This window comes from Rattus norvegicus, chromosome 1, assembly GCF_021556685.1.
Source record: "Rattus norvegicus strain SHRSP/BbbUtx chromosome 1, alternate assembly SHRSP_T2T, whole genome shotgun sequence".
Classification (NCBI taxonomy): domain Eukaryota; kingdom Metazoa; phylum Chordata; class Mammalia; order Rodentia; family Muridae; genus Rattus; species Rattus norvegicus.
In genome coordinates this window covers 41705012-41711011 of record NC_141534.1, presented here as the reverse complement: position 1 = coordinate 41711011, position 6000 = coordinate 41705012, and positions in this window count along the sequence as shown.

Genomic DNA, 6000 nt, shown 5'->3' with positions numbered 1-6000 from the left:
TCTTTTCGTTTATTGCATTTTGCTTTTTATTTTACTCTTTAGTTTGTTGAGACAGGGTCTCAGGCTAGCCCCCAATTGCTGTGCAACCCAGAACAATTTTCCTGATCTTTATGCCTCTGCCTCCCTTATGCTGGGTTTACCCACGCTCCATCACATCTGGACTTGTTTATCTTGTTGATGAAACAGTTGCATCCTACGAAGCTGTCATTCCTTAACTGGCCAAATGGCTACTCAAAGCCTGTGTCTGGGAAGGACAACATTAGAGTTTGGAGTTGGGTGTGAACATTTACAATGTCCAGCCTTTCATCACCTAGCTGAATGTCAGGAGCCCAAAGACAGCATGATTAACCCAGCACTGGGTAATCTTGTATCAGTTTAGTATCAAGGATGAGAGTTCTTGACTTATAACAGGCTCTTTGAGAGGCAGAAGCAGGCAGATCTCTGTGAATCCGAGGCCATCTTAGTCTACACAGTGAGTTCTAGGACAGCCAGAGCTATACAGTGAGACCTTGTACCAAAAAAGAAAAGAAAAAAATCAACATTTTTATTTATCTTAAAATTGAAACCATCATCATCATCATAGTTTGCAAACAGGTTCTGTTCCAAGGTTCTTTGGCAAGACTCATAGGTTATTTCTATATCTGTGAAATGAGCCAATTCAAGTCAGATTAGATTGTATATAGGCAGGCTTATTGGGAAGCTATTCTTTGGAGAATTCACTGTCCCGTAAGATTGAGGTCAGGGGTGTAGCCATGGGGAGAAGGTGGGGAAGAAAAAGAGAGAAAGGGTTCTTGGGCAGACAGAGAAGAGGAGGAGGAGGGAGGAGGAGGAGGAAGAAGGAGGAAAGGAGAAGGAGGAGAGGAGGAGAAGGAAGAGTACAAATTGTCTGGATTACATAGGGAGGAGACTGGGGAAAGGAGACCCCAGTCCTCAGTCTGAAAAGTTTAGGATCAGAGGACAGGGTATACCAGGTAGGGACTGAAGGATCCTGGGAGAAACTGGAGGCCAGGTCTGCTTTGGTATGTAAAATATGCACTTCAGTCCCTTGTACCAGAGTCTGAAACCAAACAAAGATATTTTCTGAAGCTGTTTACCATCAAAAAGGATCCTAAAAATGGGAGCCTTGGGCCTAGCTAGCTCTTCCAGGGATATACCTCAGAGTGCCCACAAACTCATGCACCTAGAGTGCTAAGCACTTAGGACCCTAGAATCTGAGGCTCTCCTTCTCTCTCCTCTGCCAACTTACACACACACGCACACACACACACACACACACACACACACACACACACACACACACACACACACACACCAAGAGACCAAGCCTGAAACTTGAGAAGGTCTCCAATTTAATAATAAAGAGCCAATTTGCACTGTCTGTGTGCCAAATTTTCTACCAGTGGAGCCTCCTTATGTTGCCTCTCCCACAGGTATTTCTTGCACTCACCAATTGGCTGTGGGCCATTTGCATTAGAAATCCAGAAAAGATGTGAATTACAAATTGAATTGAAAACGAAGGTTTCCTAAGTTTGCCACATTCCTCCCAATTATGGAGAATTTCATTAAACAGTTCACACAGACCTCCCAGCCATTCCTGAAGATACTGCTAAAGACAAACAACATCAGGCAAAAATGTCAAGGAATTTACAGAAGAGACTGACGGTCGCTGACCTCTGAAGGCTGCACATCCACCTAAGGAGTTTGCTAAACCACTCATCTATTAGATTCATCAAGCTTCATACGTGGTCATCGAAAACTGAAGGGACTTCTGCAAGGGGCAACGTACAAAATACTTGATTTAGGACACTTGGTTGATCAGGTAATCTCAGACTATGCCATCTGCCAGGCTATGAACCCCTCAGACCCCAATCCAAGAGCTGCTCTAGGAACAAGAATCAGAGGTCAACAGACAGGGGCTAATTGGGAAATAGACTATATAGAAATTGTGATGGTTTACATGTGTTTGGCCCAGGGAGTGGCACGATTAGAAGGTGTGACCTTGTTGGAAGAAGTGTGTCACTGTGGGGGTGGGCTTGGAGACCCTCCTTCTAGCTGCCTGAGGATGCTCAGTCTGTTCCTGGCTTTCTTCAGGTGAAGATGTAGAACTCAGCTCCTCCTGTACCATGCCTGCCTGGATGCTGCAATGCTTCCATGCTCCTGCCTTGATGCTAATGAACTGAACCTGTAATCCAGCCCAGATTAAATGGTGTCCTTTATAAAACTTACATTGGCCATGGTGTCTGTTCACAGCAATGAGACCCTAACTAAGACAGAAATAAAACCAGGAACATATGGATACAAGTATTGGCTAGTTTTATAGTTAACTTTTCAAGAGGGGTAGAAGAATCCTACCCTACAAATAAGGAGACTACCAACATAGTGACAAAGAAGCTTCTGGAAGACATCTTACCCAGGTGTGGTTTGCCTACCCTGCTTGAGTTGGACAAGGGCACAGGTTCTGGGGACCAATTGGAAATACATTGTGCATACAGGCCCCAGAGTTCAGGGCACATAGAGAGGATGAACTGGACCCTGAAGGAAGTCTTGATCAAATTAACCCCTGAAACTGGTGGTGGCTGGGAGTCTCTCATACCTTATGCCTTGTATAGGGCTAGGAACAACCTATATATACTTTAGGTTCCCTCTCTTTGAGATCCTATATGGTAGGCCCCCTTCCATGCTGCCTAACTTCCAGTCTGATATTTTAGCTGAATACATTTAGCTGAATACAACCAATATATGTTTTTTGTTTTTGTTTTTGTTTTTTTTGGGGGGGGGGACAAATACCAAGTTTATTTCACAAACACTAGGAAGATGGGCTGGATGGGGGTTGGGAGGGCATGGGTGCACAGCTGTACACAGTCATCATCAGTAGCCCACTCCCCACACTGGGGTTCAGTCTGGACTGCAATGCCCCCAAAGTCAACAGGCAACAAGAAGTGAGTGCAGGAGGGCCCTGAACACCTGGCCCCAGTTTTTAAAATCCTTGGATGCCCTCCATAGGGTCCAGAAGCAACTCTAGCCTGCTATCTGCCAGGTTTATGAGTCTGCTCCTCCCCTAACCCCCATTGTTTTGAACCAGGTGAAGTCTGGATTAAGAGATTAAGAGACATAACCACAAGACTCTGAAACCTCACTGGAAAGGACCTCACACCGTAATCCTGACCACACCCATGGCTGTTAAGGTAGACAGAATCAGGACATGGATATACCACTCCCATGTTAAACCTGCCAAGAGAGAGGACATCCAGCAGTTGAGGTCCCAGTAGAGAAGACTCCCATACAAACTGACACAGGAAGGATGGAAGGTCACCCCACACACTATCAATCGCTGAAACTGCTACTCTAGTGCTCCTGATCATGCTTGCTTGCTGCTTACATCTTGCTGCACCAGTCCCCTTACTATTAGGGTACCTGTAAGGCATGATGCAACAAGTTCACAGTGGCTGGCAAGAGGTCTGGTTGGATTGCCAGTTTTTAATTCCTCTTTCCATGGTTATCAGACATGGACTCTGCAATAGAAGTAAGGTAGCCATAGCCTATTCCCATTTCTGCAATCATACTGTAACCCCTGTTGTTATAGGATACATGCTGCCCCAGAGAATGCTAGATGGGCTTGTTGTACCTTGGGGCTTACTCCATGAATTTATGGCCTGGTTGTAAATGCAACTGAGGATTGTTTTTGTTCTAATAGAGCTTTTACCCAGAGTGATTTATTACTCTGGGGAGGATGTCATCAACCAGCTAGTACCTCCAAACAACTGGGTTAAAAGGGTGGCCATTTCTGCTGTGTACCTATGTTCTCTTCTTGGCATAGAGCTGGCTGGAGATGCTAGTGTAGGGACCTAAGCCTAATACTCCAAGATACAAATTACAAAGCCCCACAAATGATGATAGAATCAGACATACAGGAGATAGAAAAGTCCTTCTCAGCCCTGCAGGATTCCATGTCCTCCCTGGCAGAAATAGTCTTACAGAAGAGGCCTAGACTTGCTGTTCCTCCAGCAGGGAGGACTCGATGGAACCTTAGGTGAGGAATGTTGTTTCTACACTGACCACTTAGGAGTGGTCAAAGAAATCCATGGCCTTAGTCAGAAAGAGACTACAAGACAGATCCTATTAGTGTTTGCTTTGACTTGTGTGGTCCCTTTACTTAGGTTTGCTAAGGAACAAATTTATTAAACATCTCAAGGATTTGAGATGGCCCAAAACTGAAGGGGGAACTGAGAAGGCTAGGCTGATTCCATGATAGGCTTCCAATTGGCAGTTTAAGAGACCAGGCCAAAGAACCTGGCAAGTCCAGGCAAGTCAATTACTGATAGAAAAAGCCCCAGGATCCAGGCTCCATACCCAATAATAGTTCTAGAATGCCTAGAGATAGAGCAAACTAAGGCCACCTACTCAGGCATTCCTCAACCACAGTTACCAGCTTCCACACCCAGGTAATGATTCCAGAATGCCTAGAGATCTTAGTCTATGTAAGATTAAACTCATCCACTCCAGACTCCAATGTGCTTTAAAACAAGTCTGCAAGCTCACTTGGTTGTCTTTCTATCTATCCAGTTGGACTTCTGCAGAATAAAACACTCTACATTTACATATTATTTCAGTCTGGGGTATCATTCTCCAGGGAATCATGGACCCTTACACCTCGAGATGCTCATCAAAGGAATGGCACTCTTCCCAGTGGTTATGTAGTTCATTTTATACCTCCATAAGAGAATGCTTGAAGATAAGGAAACTTTTTTCTCCTTTGAGACAATATCTCACTATATAGTACTGCTAGCCTGGAACTCAATGTGCCCACACCTGGCGGGCCTTGACTCACAGACATCTGCCTGCCTTTCCTTCCTAAGTACTAGAAGTAAAGCTATGTACAATAAAAACCACTGTGTTTATTTATTTACTTAATTGTGTGATGATGTATGTATGTATGTATGTATGTATGTATGTATGTGGGGAGGAGCCCCACACTAGTCCTAGGAAATGAGTAATCTATAAAAAATGGACATTGAATTCCTATAGTTGTATAAGATAAGAAAGCAAGTTCAACATGGTTCCTATGGTACAGGACAGGAAGACAAGTGAACATGAACACTAAGGAGAACTTGCACTCATAGCCTCAAGCCTCCTCTAATCAACATGAATACATTCATGAAGGCTCCATGCTAATGTTGTAAATGCCTCTTAACTACCACCTCCCACACTGCTGAACCAGGAATAAAATCTCCAGTAGATGTGGAGCTGTGTTCACACTGTGGCAGATGGTAGAGAAGGATGGCTCTTGACCATCTTTCCTGTCAAAATAAAGGAATAAAGGAAAGACTGGTGCTACTGTCCCACCCTGATCTGACACTCCCTGCTGCATACCTTAGGAAGGTTTCCCAAGGGAAGGAAGTGTCACACATACATCAGAATATAAGACCCTTAGAAGATATGAAATTAGCCTAAACTCATGCTGCTATTGAGCTACTTATACAAATGAGGGATTTCCTTGTGCCATTTGGGCACATAGATCTTAGTCACACACAGTTGACCCAGAGAACCATTCATTCACTTCATCTTCTGGCAAAACCACTTTGTTTACAAGCATTCACCTCCATTCCACAGAGCTGTGAAGGTCTGTAGGGTTGAATTTTTTAAAGCCTACTTTTAATGGGGGATTTTTAATCGCTTTAACCTCCCTTCTAGCCCACCACCCATCAGAGGTAATGGAGAAGAAAGGTTATTAGGATACAGGGAAGTGGACTTGTTTAGAAATTGTTCTTTGGAGCAAATCCAATTTGCTTTGTCTGGAAACCAGCAGTTCAGTTTACAGGATTCAGTAGCTGCAGCTCGGTCCACTCACAAATACTTCAGGAATATATCAGTAGGCCAGTTTTATAGTGTTGGGATAGAAAACATGATTCAGCAGTGGTGACAAGGCCAAGTAGAAACAGCCAGGTTTAACCGAATTGGCAATAGTGAGCAGGAGTGACCAGGACCAACAGGGACACCGAG